At 55.5% G+C, this 16,037-nt stretch overlaps 1 protein-coding gene across 2 annotated transcripts in view; it reads right to left on the bottom strand.

The window, feature by feature from the left end:
* GNA12 (G protein subunit alpha 12) overlaps nucleotides 1–16,037 on the bottom strand; it is a 66,912-nt gene that overhangs the window by 33,389 nt on the left and 17,486 nt on the right. The window lies entirely within an intron of this gene.

Here is a 16,037-nt window from a genome sequence, read left to right as displayed (position 1 = left end):
ACAGCCCACACTGAGCTGGCTGTAGGTGACAACGGCCTCCCTGGCGGCAAGGAGGGCTACGGCATCCTTCTCAGGAGAGCGCTACGAAATGAGCCGAACAGCAGCACCTAAGGGTGTTTCTGAGTCTGGGGAACACGCTGCATACTCTCTGGGGTAAGCAGAGAACAGTGGGGGCCTATCTGAAAAGCCTCGTGGGCTGGCGGGACCCAGACGGCGGGACCCAGACGACGGCCCCCAGCACAGACAGCAGCAGCATGTCACGGCCCACTTGGCACTTCCTTAAGATAAATAACAGATTCATTGGACCATAAGTCGCACGACATGCAATTTCCCTGTCGACAGTGGACAACTCAACGGTTCTCAGTTGGCAGCGTCCTGAAGAGTCTCCCCTCCAACGCCCGGGGCAGAGCGGGGAACAGCTCCGCCTCGGCCACCTCTCTGCTGCAGCACCAGTCTGCCGCCCATGACTCCGTTTCTGCCTCGAACCCCTGCGCGGATGGATGGTGATGGTGGCCTAAGACAGTAGTTGCGATCTCTCCAGACTAGCGCTCGTGGCGACGTCCGTCCCAACAACGTGGTGTGGAAAACAAGGCCGCTCAAGGCCAAGGAAGAGCCAGCAGGAGGAGGGGGGCGGAACCCAGGCCGGAAGCTCTTGAAGTGCCGGCTAACTTCGACCAGTGGCAACGGCGGGTCAGGAACCATCCAGAAGGGAAATACGGCAAACCCTCAGCTCTCCTTCCTCTCTGCCCCCCATTCTCTCCTCCCAGTCTTCCCATCTCCCCACTTTCTCTGATGACATCGTGACAAACTCCCATCTGCCCAGAAGGGCAATATGCAAAGGTTCAAAAACCCGAGAAGAGAAAGATATTTCATCTTCTCCACATTATGCACGACGAAAAGTATATGAGCACAGGGAAGGCGGAGATCTCTCTGGGGAGGTTTCTGACCAAGGAAACCTTGGTGCGGATCGGAGAAAGCCTTCTTGCGGCCCCCACCTGTCCCTTCAGGTAAGCGACCAGCCTGCCACTCGCGACGGCCCCGCCCACACAACTCAAATACGCAAATCTGGTCTGACATACAAGATAAGCTTCTCAGGGCTCTTTTTACACATTAAAAAGTCCAGTGCCACCAGGAACACACCTCATTCACAGGTTAAACTGAGCCTCTACTCCCCAGGGACGTTCACTTTTGTCTGTCAGTGACACAGGCAGGGACCCAAAGTGGACTAGGAAGCCTGAGTGGCCGCTCACCAAGACAGCTTCCCATATGCACAAAGCTGGCCTTCCCCAGTTTCTGGGTGACAGAGCTTTGGCTCAAAAGAACCGGTCTGTCCAAAGCTGCCTGTGTCCCCGCTGCACGCTGCCACCCAGGTGAAGTGGGACCGGTCCAAATTAACTTCCCCCAACACGGAGACACCCAACGTCACGAAGCGCCTCTCTTTAAAATTCTAGGGAACCGGTGAACTGAATTACACCAGTCAGCTGCGGTCTTGTTTTTCTGCATCTCATTCACCGTGTTTGGAGGAAAAAGGCATCGGGAAAAAAGATGTCTCCCTTTTGCCCTTTTAAATTATTCTAGTCAAAAAACCGCTATGCCAACTTTGTTCCAAATACCCAAAACTAAAGTCTCAGGAGGTTTCTCCTTTATGACACCTGTTTAAGAGTCTTCTTCCCTTTTAGAGAAAGCCTAAGGTCTTTGAATATGTAATATTTACTGTGTTCCTGCAGAGCTGATAGTTACATTTGTCACCATCGTTATCTAGAGTTGCTAATGTCTTAAAAGTGAGATACAAATATAGCAGGCACAGTAGAATAAAAGAAATAATAAATCTTGTCCCTATCCTTTTCCAATAAAAGACCAATTTCCTAAAACACAAAACTCAATTAAATCCTAAAATCCATACATGCTCAAAAGAAAGAGAAATTAAGGCAGAACGAAGACAGTGTACACAGGTCTCGTTAATGGCTATAGGGAAAGCCCTTCTTCCGGTAACAGTGTTATTAAGCGTTAATTTTTTCACTAGCCACGTATTTATTCAGTCACCCAAATATAAAGAGTTAAAAGTCTTAAGCAGTTTGATGACTTCATCTCAACACTATGTAACACTTTAAACTGTTCAAAGAACACATTTTTAAGACAACTTATAAATCCAGCAATTTAAACTTCTAGTCGAAGGAAAGATTCGCAGTCTGCTGGAGGCGAAGATTTGGGGGGTTTTAGGTTTTACTGGATGGAGACCAAAAACTGCAAATCCGTTATCTCATTTCAAAATACATTTTGTTAGTTTAGCCCCTAATCGAACCAAATCTTTTTAGATTAGTCATTCCTTACTAAAATCTTCCCACAATAAATACTAAACCTAAGATACAAAATGTCAGTAGATCAAATCAGCTTTTTCTATAGAATGAAAGCTACGTTAAGATGATTTTAAGTTTTGCATATCCGCCCAATTAGATAACAGCCTATGTGCTTCGAAAGCTCTGCTTTTTGTTTTTAAACTCACTTGGCTGAGTTGTTTGCCTCTGGCCACCGTCCAAATAAGAAATGTGCCAGAAATGCAAACGGGGCGCATTGAGGTTGGTCAGCCTGGCAGCAAAGGCAGATGCTCCTTCTGGTCTGTCGCGGAACCTGAAGCGGAGGACACCTTCCAGGTCGGAGGCCGGAGGGAGAGAGAAGGAGAGCAGCGAGCGGAACGGTCATCGGGCGCCAGTGTGTTACGACAGAAAACTGGACGGCCCTGCCCCCACCCGGCTTCCCCGTGAGCTTCTGGGGACAATGTGTTGTTTAACGGAGCAGGCCATTCCTCGCGGTCACTTCTCTAGGAAAGTGTCCTAGACGGAGGCCTTGCCTCGTGCAGAGAGAAGTGCCAGCTAATGGGAAAAACCAAAAACGGAGTAAATGTGGCGCCTGTGCCGGGAGCTCGCAGTGAAATCACAGAAACGGAACAGGGCGTCCGCTGTGTAGGCCAGAGACAGACACCATGACGGGAGCGGCGGCGGGGAGCGCGTCGTGGGCCAGTCAGAAACGTCACCGTGGGTGAGAGGAGCAGGTTGAGGCCAGGCCATGGTGAGCTAAGAAGTCCTGGAAGGTATTCAGTAAGAGACAGCGACACCCCGAGGGCCTGGGAAGGAGCGGGACAAGGCGCTGTCTCCGGACTCGACGGCGGGACGGGCGGCTGCGTGGGAAGAGCCAGTGCAGGTGGGGAGGGCGGTCGAAGGCGACCAAGGCTGTCACACGAGGAGGTGACAGAGAGAAGATGAGATCCAAACTCAAGGGACCAGTGCCCCGTTGTGGGACAGTGAGTCCGGATGGGGGGCTGGGCCGGGAGGGGGGAGATCCGGGTAAGTTTATGGCAAGTTAAATTTACCGGGACAACGGGAAATGCAAGGCAAAATTTTCAGGAAATAGATGAAACTGCAGGAAAAACCCGGCGTAGGAGGCGCGTGGCGGAAGCGGCCGCTGTCACGAGCTCTCTCGGCTGCCTAGACAAGGCTGGCTGTCCACACGTTGAAAAGGGCTCCAACATCGGTTCAGAATTCCTCAGATCTCTCGACCAGGATGGGAAAGTCCAGGCCGAGCTCCAGGACCCAGGAGCCAGCAGACCGCAGACGGTGCCACGCGTGGGCCAGCGTCTCCTCGTGCGTCTCCGGGGCTCAGGCGGTAAGGTAAGCCTGCCACCTGCGCCGACTAAACGTTACGACCAGCATGAGGCGAAGGGAAGCCTTCCCGTTACCCACAGAAAACAGTAAAGGAACTTGGGAGCACTACATATTATTCCAGGGGGAAAACGATCCCATACGCACTACAAACAGGAAACAGAGTTTAATGTGCTAATTCAGTGTTTTCAAAATTCAAGTCAGGCCCCACACTGTGACGCGATTGAGCGAGCGTTTAAACAGTGAAATCGAATAGTAAATATCTGAACAAACTAGAAATGGCAAAGGTAAGTGTTTCATAGAATCTGCTGCAGTTAAAATAGGTATCTGTCCACTTGGATGACTATGCACATATGCGCGTGCACACACACACGCACGCGCGCACACACACACACACACACACACACACACACACGGGGTTCCATGGCAGCGGTGCTGCCCCTGGGCCCGACTCCCACAGAGGCTGCCGCAGGCCGCCCCTTCTCGTGCCCCGACCCTCCCACCTCACAGACCTGGTCTGAGTGTCATGAGTCCAACTAGCAAGGAGCTGAATTTTAGGAAGAACTGACAACGGAGTGGAAAGACACTGTGTGAGGACGTGTGCGAACTCTGTGACATCATTGTCCTCTGGGGACACCGTCACTAGACTGTTCTGAGGAAACACGGTCTCGGCCACGGTCAGGGTCACCTGAACGGTGCAGTGGGGCCCGGGAGCCACACGTTAGGACGCACTGCTGGCCTGGAGACACCGAGGAGGCCCGCAGGTGGCTCCGCTTGAGAGGCCTGCGCTGACCTGTCTGGAGATCAGGGGTGTGCAGTTCCTGGGGTGCCTCTGAGAAGCCGTCCTCCGTAGATGCCACTGCTTCCAACTCGATCACGCCTGGGCCTCGGCACGTGGTGGTGAACAAAGGCTCACAGGTCACAAAAATGCGACCTTTCCACAAAGCCTTTAAATTCTGACCCAGGCATCAGACGAGCAGACGCAGATGAGCATGGAAGTCACGCTCCCTGGAGACCGCGAGGCTGTTTCAGGGCTGTGCCGGTGACACGGTCTCACCTGTCGGAGTGCGTGCCGTGTGAACAGTGCTGTGCTAAGTGCTAACACCCATCAGCTCACTCCATGTCTGTGACACAGTGAGGGGAACAGTCTCGTGCCAGCTGCGGATGAGAAAACGAGCTCAGTCACGAGGCCACTGAGTGCGACTCAGTGACTCTAAAGCTCGTGCTGTTTTTCTAAACCTATACTCGTCACCTGTGGGTGTGTCCGGGGAGATACAGGAGCCACGCAGAGGCCGGAGGGGGAAGCTGTCCTGTCTGCGGCCTGCTTCTCATACAGCTGAGGGCTGCCACGGGGGCCAGGACCTGGTCTGAGTGGACGTTGAAGACCGACATTTGTGGTAGTCTCTAGAACACTTTATTAAAAAACAGTGATTAAGTCTAGAAGTAATGGTGTATGCTGGATGCCTGGCTAAATTAGAGGAAATTTAATGAGTTCAGATCTTACTTGACGAACAGTCAGAAACCTTAACTCACATACGCCACCTTAGCAGCAAAGAGGACACACACTGTTCTGTCCCAGAGAGGCCCCCGGCCACCCGTCGCCACCGAGTGGCGGAAGCGTGGCCAGCCGGGCTGAGAAGTGTTGGAGATATGACCGCGTTTCAGAGAGTGTGAAAAATGTGACTACCCTTATATCATTTTATGTTGGTTATGTTGATAACACTTTGGATGTCCTGCGTCATTATCAAACATAATCTTGCCCTCGACGTGGGCGAAGTGCACGTGTGGCCTCATTACACTTCTGTGGGTCAGCACCGTGGTGTGGGAACGTGTCTTAGAAGGAAATGTTTCTTTCCAATGACAAAAATAATCTTAGTGTAGAAAATAGAAGAAACATAGAAATGTGTAGGAAAGAAAATTAAATCCTCAAAACTATCACGACCTACAAATAACTTGAGTTAACATTGTAGAATGTTATGTCTCGTTCTTTACAGAAGCTCTGTGTATTTTAGAAATCTTTAGAAACATCTCTACCAATACATCGTCAACATTCCCCGTGTCACTAAGTGTTTCAGGACTGCGAGCTGTGTGATCACTGTGAGGCACGGGGACGTGACACCCAGGCTGGCCGCTGTGCTGAGGGCGTGGCCTGGGACCAAGGCCAGGGGCCCCCGGGACAAACTCCGAGAAGCTGGATTGACCTTCTGGGTCAAAACGTACACACGTCTGAGGCTTTTGATAAAATCCCTAACTGCTCTCCAGAAAGGCTGTACCAATTCACACGTTTATACTCGGCAAGTTTTCATTTTCCTTTCATTTGTCCCAAGCTGTTTTTTAAATTGGCCTGTCTGCTTCACTGAAATTGCCCCCTGATGATATATTTAACCAGTCATATCCTCAAACCATAGCGTCGGGAGAAATTCCCATAACTAGCAACTGAAAATGAAGCAAATTTAGTATATGTGCACGCTACTGACAACCCAGTTAGAAAAACAGGAAATTAATAGACGTTTGGCTTCTATACTTCAAAGTCTGTATGTATTTTTTCCTGTCCTATTAATAACGAACACTAATAAATAATAAACTAAATAAATTAATGAAATGAATGATAAATAAAAATAACTAAAATAACAAAGTAGCCACTAATAAAAAAAAAAAACCACTCGAATTTCCCCAGCGTGTTTGAATTTCCAAAGTCTCTCGCCTCCGCGAAGAGAACGAGGCTCACTCAACACGTCCGGTGAACCATTTCGGATCAGGGCCTCAAGACTGACAACTGGCGGCCGGAGTCCCCAGGCTTCTGTGCCGGAGTCTGCAGCGGGGGCAGCGTGATAACCCAGCCCCGTCTGGGAACGGGGACCCCCGCAACGGCGTGGCTCGGAGCTGCTGCGAGAGGGACACCGGGACAACGCCGCCCGCTCGCCGTCCTCACGCCTCCCGCCCCCGCCACCCTGCGGACCCCGGGGCGGCGCCCGGACGCGTCTGTGAACTCCGTCCAGGGCGCACGCGCATTTCCAGTCGAGTCTCCGGCACAGAGGCTCGGGCGCAGCGGAGACCCTGAGCCCGAGCCATTTCTGCTCAGCGTGCGCTGCCGACTCCGGGTCAGAGCACCTGCCAGCTGCTCGCCCTGCGGCTCGCCCCGCCGCCCCGGCCCCGGCCGCTATGCCATGAGGCTGTTCAGCACCGGTGTGCCGGACAGACCGGGACGGCTGCGGGCAGCGTGGGAGTCTTTACGCCTATTCGCATGGCGAAGAGCAGGGACGTGCTCTCGGCGTCAGCGTGTTTTCTGAGTCTGTCACTCACACCCCACTTCCTGCTTTGTGCTCAAAGTGGACAAGACGTGGCCATAGCTCCACACGGAGCACGGGCTCTGCCACCCTCGTGCCTTTGCGGAACTCACTTCGGTGCCCTCTGCGAGTCACCGAGGCAGGCCCCAAGAGACCAGCTTGCCCCCGGGGCTGTGGCTGCCTGCAGGAGGCACTGGCAGGCCAGCGTTCCGGGGGTGCGGGGGGCTGGCTGGGACCAGACCTCACCCCCACGGGCCTGCAGGGAGAGGGGAGTAACAGGGTGCTGCTGGCCAGCGATCGCCCAGCCACCACTGTCCCATCCGGACTGCTGCACGTGTTCTGACTGGTCTCCTCATGTCTGCACCTGTCCCCTTCCGTCCACTCTGCCAGCCAGCCCACAGGGCTCCTCTGTCCAAAACCGCCTTGGTCTCCCTCTGAGAAGGCCTAGCGTGACCAGCCCTGTCGCCTCTGACCTCGTCTCCCCTGCCTGTGCCCCTGCAGTCACACGGCCTCCTCGCTTCTGCCTGGGGGCCTCTGCGCTGCTGCGTCCTGATGCCTCAAACCCCTCAGCCACATGACTCCCCGCCCCGATTCTGCTGAGTCCTTCCTCACACGCCAGCCTCTCGGCAAGGTCTTCCCTTGGCCATGTGGCCGAAATGACGGTTTCCCCCACTCCGTGGCCCCTGCTTGTTCTCCCTCTGGCAGAGGGCTGGCTGGCTAGCTGGCCTGCGCGTCGCTCAGCTACCCCTCCCCCCCAATGGAACGCCAGGCCTGTGCGGGCAGATCCTCGCCTGTTTTGCTTGCTCCCATATTCCCAGGGACCCGCACACAGTACGTGATCCACTTGCTGATGGGACACATGCCTGGGTCTTAGGTTGGCCATCTGCTACACCAGGGGACAATCTTTTCTTTCTACCTCTCAGGCTGCAGGGACACCTGAAGGCATAGAGATTGTATCAGAACAACTGAATTAGCCTTGTACCAAAGCTGATCAAACAGTACACAAACCAAGCATTAGTCATTTCGCTTTATTTTTTGCTGGAAATCTAACATGAGGAATCGTTATTAAGGTTTATAACTTAATACTGGCCCATGCTTTATTAGAAAACAACTGAGTTGCATAATAGGTCTAGAAGTCCCTTTTAAAACCATCTTTCCATATGTCAGAGATAACGGAAAAGCCTGGTTACAAGAAAGTTCAAAGGGAGAGGCAGCCGGACTCACCGCAGCAAGCAAATCGGAGCTGCGGAGGGGCTGCCGAAGCCGACGCACAGCTTCACGTACGCGCACAGGCCTCAGAGTGCCAGGTGCTTCTATGGTTAACAAGAGGCGAATCTTTAAGAGCGTAATACCGCATGTAGAGCAGCCTTCCAGTGTTACATCTTCCCCCGATCAACAGACGCCTTAAGTACGACCACTTCCTTGCAGGGAGAAGTTCTGACGTTAGAAAGGGCTTAGCCTCAGAGGGAAGGGGATCGCTGTGAAAAAGCTTAATCTTTCAGGGTAATGGGTAAATACAGTAATAAAAACACCGAGAATAATCACCACCGCCATCGTCATTTCCTTTGGAGGGACTTAGCTCAGGATGCTGTTAACAACCACCGTAATGAAATCTAGATCCCAAGGACAGATGCCAGCAGTGGCTAGCAAGGTAACACAGACAAAACGAAGCAGGGCCCAAGGAAGATCTGATTCACGGGGACAGACAGCGGCACACAGAACAGAAGGGACTTCCTGCCCAGTCAGGTGAGGAGCCGTCCCTCGCCCAACAGCAGGAGATTGGAGTTTGAAAAAGCACAGGTTCACAGGACGCCCAAGCCCCTGGGCTGGGCACGGGGGTCTGGGGGTCAAGCTGCCACTTCTGACCCCGGAAGGGCAGGCTCAGCTCCGACCTGGGCAGGGCTGACCCTGACCCACGCAGGCCCCACGGCACGTGACTGACAGAAGTAAGTTGCTGGACTCACGCCAACGTCCAGGGCAGATGCGAGCGCGACAGGGCTGGTCAGTGTCGTGCGGTGACCGTCACAGTAACTTTTACCGAGTGCTTGTCTACCGTGCAGACTCCCTAAGTGATGTCTGGAGGGCAGACCGCCAGCACGGCCCATGCAGCTGACCGCCGTGGCCCCTGCCGACGGGTTCCTGGGGCCTGGGCGCTGGCGACCAGGGCTCTGCTGGCCTGGGGCCACACCGTTCCGGCACGCACGCGGGACCCACAGGCCCCACTGAGTCCGCAGCTGCTTCTCCAACGGCGCCCTCCGTGAAGAGGCAGGTGGAAGTTAGTGTGCTACCACATCAAGCCGAGGGCAAGCTGACATTTGCCACATAAAGCATGAGTGACCTAGGGTGGGGGACTCCCCGGAAAGCTGCCCGAGGACTGCAATCCCACGGCTCGGGGAGAGGCCGGGGTGGGGCGGCCCGAGTGTTGGACAGAGGGCGTCCGGCCTGTCCCCACCAGACCCGCAAACGGCTTCACCCGTTCGGGGCGAGGATGCTGTTTCAGCTGTCGGGGAAGCAAGCACACGCCGAGAGGACCCACATCTGCTTCTCCTCAAAGTCACGACCCGTCACTCGGGCGCTGTTTTTCTCAGCTTACTTTCTTCTTCCTTTAAAGCTACGAAGACACACGGTCCTCAGACTCGGTAGCCTGCTGAAGCCTGGGGCTCCGTGTCCCTGGCCCACCACGCCCAGTTCCTGCGACTGCCCTCTGCTGACGCCACCGGACGCACACGCATTTGTCAGGACCCCCGAAGTCCATCGAGGCGATGGGGCAGCAGAGAGCAAGGAGCCCGCCCGAAACCTCTGCCCGTCACTGGTGATAATATCAGCCGACAAAGCGGCTCCTCTCCATCTGTGCGTGGGGTGAGGACAGACACGGATATGAGACCGAAAGAACTCCGTGACCTTTCAAACCTAACTGCTTTGGCCCCAACAGCAACCTCTCGTCAGTTTGTTTTGTCTTCTAGCTCTGAGAGGAAACAAAGCTTGAAAATTATATTTACCAGCTCTGACGAAACAGAATGCTGTAGGATGACATTTTTTCTTTAGTTATTTCAAAAACAGATGATGCCATGCCCACAGCACAGGGACAGCGTCCCGCCTAGCCCACCCTGCTGCCTCCGCGTCCCCCTCCGCAGCAGCAGGTCCCAGCCAGTGAGGTTTGTTTAGAGTGGTGACCAACACTGAGAGACACCACTGTCCACTGCAAGAGAAGCCCTGGTGACAAGGGACCTACTGTGCCCGCTGCGCCTCGAGGGGAAGAAGCTGGGGACGAGCGACAGTCATGAAAGGAGAGAAAGGCGGGGCGAGTGCGGGGCGTGTGGAGGGGCCGGCGTGGGGGGCGGGCCTGGCTCCAGCACTGGGGACTCTGGGACCGGCTGGTGAGAAGAACCTGAGACCCGAGGCCGAGGCTCCGAGACGGGAGCGGAGCCGAGGTCACTGCCGTGACGGGCCTGCCTCCCCCCAGCCTCCCGCCAGGTAAGCTCTGTCCCTGAGGACCGGGGACCTGCAGTAAAGACAACTGAGGGCAGCAGAATGAAGACCCCTCTCTACGTCCACCGAGCTCACAGAGCCGGAGTCGCAAGCTGAGGCTTCTAGGGGATTTCTTTTGCAAACATAAAGTCTCCTTCCAAAAGTCACCATATCGGAGGGGCCTTTCCTGGCCACCCTAAGGCCACACAACTCCTCATTTCCCTTTCCTGCATTTGTCACCACCCGGAATTCACAGAATTTCAGAGCTGGCAGGAACTCTGAACGGTGCTGTCAAATCACCCTCCAGATGTGAGTCCCTTGTAAATAACAGCCTTCCGTCAATGTCTATCAGCCTGCCTGTGACTTCCAGCTGCAAACCCCCTAGGCGCCCCGTGCTCACCTTTCCTGTGACAGTCACCATGTTATTTCTAGGGCCCAACACATAGTAGGCATGCGAAACTACATGTGGGTGACAAGGAAATCATATTTGTTCTGTAGTAGCCTCTTGCGTCCAATAAGCCCACCCATCAAAGTCACCAGGCACCGAGGATACAGCAGAGACGGAGAGAGAGGGGACCCGGGCCCTTGTGAGGCTTCCGTGCTGGGGAGCAGACATTCGAAACACAGGCCCCCAGAAAGAACAGTGAGATGGCTGCAACACAGCCACTGGGATCTGTCCTTAGAGCAGAGGTCCCCAACCTTTGTGGCACCGGGAACCAGTGTTCCTGCGAGCCTCTAATGCCTGAGGACCTGAGGCGGAGCTGAGGCGGTGATGCTGGCGCTGGGAGCGGCTGCAGATACAGAGGAAGCTTCACTGGCTCACTCGCCACTCACCCCCTGCTGTCCGGCCCGGTTCCTAAAAGGCCAGGGACCGGTACCAACCCGCGGCCCGGGGGGTTGAAGACCCCGCTCTAAAGGAGCAAAATCAGGGAAGGAGAATCGTGAAGGAGGCCACTGCAACTCGGTTGTCAGGGAGGGCTGCTAAGATGCCACGGAGCCGACTTCCAGGACAGGAGGCAGGAGCACGAGCTCTCAGTGGTGGGGAGCGAGGGCCTGAGCGCAGCGGCTGTGAAAACCCAGAGCGGACAAGCCCGAGGCCGGGGCTCGCTCAGTGGCGAGAGGCTGGGCGCGAGGCTGCCCTTCAGCTGGCAGTGCAGGGCTGCGGTTTCTCCTCGGCTACTGTCTGAGAATATCATGAGGTATAATTTAGGAGTGGGAGAAATAAGTCCTTTTATCAAACAATCCTGAAAGTTTGACAGGTCTGTCATGTACAGTGGTTACCGCAGTTACTACGCTGTATCGCATGTTTGAAAGCTGCTAACAGTAGATCTTAACGGGTTTCACTGCAGAAAAGAAACTCTAACTATGGATGGATGTTAACCACACTTACACAAATACCGAATTGTCACATTGTGTCTCTGAAACGAACACAATGTTATGTCAATTATACCTCAATAGAAAAGAAAAAGGAAAGTTTGCCAAAGCAGACTCAGACGCAGCCCACTTGGGAGTGTGGCTTTTTGGGTTATTAAATAGGTACCCAGGCGAGGCATTTTCAGATTTTTCCAGTTGGCCAAAACAACAGAGCGGGGGCTGCACGTACACAGGTCCTCGTAAGGCAGCAGCAGCACCGGGGGAGAGCGGGTGCGGGCGGGCGGGCTGCAAGCTCCCACGTGCGCCCGTATTCTGAGGTCGTGGGAGCCGCGCACCGGGGGGGCAGCCCGTGACGCGGCCTGACTCAGGGGACGGCGAAGCTCCGCACAGCATGATGGGTCTAAATTGCGCTGCGCCTTATCACAGAGCACGCTCCAAGTGTCTCCCAGGCCACCCTCGTCCCGCCACCCAGAGCGGAACCAGGGACAGGCTCTCGGCCGCTCAGGGCTGGGGGTGGGCCGGCGAACTAAGATGCGAAGGCCAGACGCTCCCGCTTCCTGGTTTTGCATGGCCTCTGACCAAAGGATGGTTCGTAAAGATGTATGTTTGCATTTGAGTCCATGGTACGAACACTGACCTTGAACCCCAATTAAGTGAAATGTCACTTCTGCAAAGAATGCCACTCTGTCCAGAGACCCCTGCGGCACAGAATGCTGCAGGGTTGGCCCCCACATCCACGGGCCCCCGACCGTGAGTCAGAACTACAAGTAAACACTATGGTGGAAGGCTGAGCCCTAAGCAACACAGAGTAGTGCCTGCTCCCGTGGCCCTTACGGATCAGGTGCTGTGGGCGCCCAGAGGTGGTCTAAAACGTGGAGGATGTGCGAGTCACACGCGGACCCACATACGGGGGACGGGGCCATCCGCAGATCGAGGTATCCGGGAGGGGGACAGGAAGCAAGCCCCGCGGATACTGAGGGACGACTGTACTCAGCTGCCATGATTATACTTGGAATTTTATCGATAAGGACTTCACGGAGACGTGTTCTCCTGTTCCGCGGGCACCCCGTCACGCCCGACACAGGGTCTGTGCTCCTACTCCAGCCTTTACAGAAGGTCTGCCAATGCCAGGCCCCTGGCTTACTGGCTCCGAGGCGAGTTTATCTGCAGTTGAGAATCCTGGTGAGCGGGTCGTAGAGTCCCCTCTCCACAGATCAGTGCTTCTCAGCCTTGGCTGCGGTCTGAATCGCCTGGGCAGCGTTAAACACCCTGACGCCCAGGCTGCACTGCAGATCATGGAAGCGGGGTCTCAGGGCTGGGCCCGCACTGGCACTTCTGAAAGCCTGAGTGCCTACACCCCGCGGGGCCGCGAGGGGTAGCGGCTGGCAGGGAAGGGAGCAACCACGGGTTCCATACGGTTCCGGGCCCACTCATTCTGGGTTGCTTCTCCTTCGTTAGCCGTGCCTCCTACCTGCGTGGCTTATCTGCGGGGCGTGCTGACCCTGGAGAGGCTGCCCTCGGGGAGCCCGCCAGTCTCGAGGCCACGCCTGGACCCGCCCCTCTCTCTGGCTTTCACGAGCCAGGTGGCGGGACTGCTCTGCCCACTCACCCAGGGCCGGACCTGGGCAGCCAGGCTCCCGCCGCACGGTCCAACCCTAGGCTGCCCACCCGTTCCTTCCCACGAAGCACCACAGAGGCTCCCGCCCGTGCCCGGCCCCTGCCACGCTCCCCGGCGCACCCGGGTGGCCCTGTGAGGAGTGCCCCGCCCCGTCTCTAGGGCTGGCAGGACAAACTCCCTCCGTGACAGTCATCCATGTCTGTGCATCTCACCACTGCTGGTTAAAGCACGTCCCGGTACAGTGCCTGTCACTCCTGCACAGGCACGCAGTGTGTCCCCGTCATGCGTCTGCTCACACACGCGTGGTGACTTTTCTGCCCGAGCACGGGACTAGAGTTTCTGGTTCCTGCAGCAGCTGTTAACTGGGCCGTTCCGTGAGAGGCGCTACCAGGAAGCCGGGGCCGCACACAGCTGACCCCACGACCCAGCACCCACGTGCGATCTGGAGAAGCCTGGCCACAGCGCACGGCGGCTGCCGCGGGCATGGAAAACCACCCAAGCGTGCATCGGCCCGGGCAGATTGCAAAGCCTGGGGACCAGCGTGAAGGCTGTGAACCAACCTCCCCACACCCACAGACGAAATGCGAACACGTTGGGCAAAGACGCCCTTAAACAATGTATGCAAAATGATGCCACGTACATTCTTAACACGTGAAATATATGTGTTGACTACGGACATACACATAGGTGTAAAAGAATCAAAACAGACAATACGTAGCAAACTCACGACAGTGGCTGGGGAGAAAGCTGTCAGTGACAACGAAAATGAAGCTGACATTGCTTGAAGCCTTGCTGTGTCTAGACAAAGGTCCGATGAGCAGTAGTAACTCGTCCAGTTCCTGGAGCGACCATGAGAGAGCTCCAATAATCGTTCCCATTTCACAGATGGGAAACCGAGGCCGGCAAGGTGACAAATCCCGACCTCCAGCGCTCCCATCCCACTGAGTCGAACCACCGCGGGAACGTGCCCGGGGCACCGCGGCCCTCCAGGGAATGCCCTACTCACCGCGGCCCATGCCCCGCCTGCCAGCCCTGTCCACTCGGGGCACAGAGTGAGCCTCTGGAAACGTAAGCAGGATCACTTCGCTTCTCTATGAAAACTTCCCAATGGCTTCCCGTCGCCCCCCGTTTCCGAGCACGGCCCACGGGACTCTGTGACGCTCCATCCCTACCACCCCACCTCCAACTACCGCCTCGCTCGCTCCGCTCTACCCGCACTGGCCTTTCTGCTGTCCCTGTGACCCCCCGCACCCCACACTCCTGGGCTTCTGCAGGCACTGTCCCCTCTGCCTGGGGCACTCTCCCCAGAAGTCAGCGTGGTCTGCTCCCTCCGCGAGTCTCTGCCAGATGCTTGTTTTCCAGACCTGCTCCCGCAAGGCAGCTGCGACCTCCTGGTCAACTGACCAGCATGGCCTCTTAGAACCCGAGAGAGACGAAATCGCGGCCACAGCTCGACAGACAAAATTCCATGGGAATCGCTCGCCTCCTACAAAAGTGTTATCTAAGTGAAAGATGTTAATCAATGATTTTCTGACTAGCGTGTTGCTTATTACAGACTTAAGAAATTTTGTGAAGATTCTTAGATTATGGATGTTCCACCCAGATGGGCTGGGAGATACAATCAGTGTGGTCACTGGGCCTCACCGCAGAGAAGCAGCTTGGTGCCCGTGGCCCGGGGCTGCCCCGTGCAGAAAGGGCGCGTGAAGGAATCCCCCCAGCAGGACTTCAGGAGCCAGCGTGGCAGTGTGGGGACACAGACAGCAGACAGCAATCGTCAGACCACGTGTTTTCAGTTACGAGAATAACGAACAGAGAACGGCTTTTATTGGCTACTCGTGAAACTCCCAAATTCTATGAATGACTCTATATAAGGAAACAAGGCTGTAACTCCCCACAAACTGACTGGGTGGCCCCAGACGGAACCGCGCACCTCTGAAGTCTCCCGGCGTGTGACAGCTGCTCCCCCCGGCACCCTGTTTTCTGAGGCCTCTGCCCCACTCTTCCCCGCAACTTAGCAAGGGAGCTCAGCACGACAGCAGGCGAGCTGTCCTCCCCACGACACGTCTCCCAGCACAGGCATGGGGGCCGGGAAGCGGGAGGGTAGACTGCCTTCCGCCCAGCACAATCCTGACCTCCGTGTCATTAAACCGGGAAAAATATTTTGTTTATGAGATCATCAAAATTAGAATTTTTGGTTTTCAAGTTCTTTCAGCCGTTTTCCTCTAAAAGTACTTATTCACGTGTCCGGCAAATACAGAAGGCCTACTATGCGCCGTCCGTAGGCCTGCAGGTGCCCAAGACGGGTCCTTTGACGCCCGCCCAGGGCTGACGCCCAGGCCACGACGCCTGCGCCACGTGGAAGTGAGCATGCACGTGAATGAGGGAGGCTCAGTGAGCACCAAGACCCTTCACAGACCCAGCTGAACAACGTCGCAGGCTAATCACTCAGCTTTCCTGCTGGTTTTGTGACTTAACTGAAATCCGCGGGTTCTGACGCGGCTCCTGGCAGCCACTCTCCTTTGCGATGCTCTCCCTTGTAGGTATTTTGACTTTCACCTCCCAGCTTCGCTGGGGTGCGACCTGCAGAACTCAGTGACGGCCTTGCTTTCCGAACTGGCACCGCAAGTGCCTAGT

This window comes from Pteropus medius, unplaced genomic scaffold (genome assembly GCF_902729225.1).
Source record: "Pteropus medius unplaced genomic scaffold, Ma_sr-lr_union100, whole genome shotgun sequence".
Classification (NCBI taxonomy): Eukaryota; Metazoa; Chordata; class Mammalia; order Chiroptera; family Pteropodidae; genus Pteropus; species Pteropus medius.
Note: the sequence above shows the minus strand (reverse complement) of the source record. Positions and strands in the feature narration are given on the sequence as shown.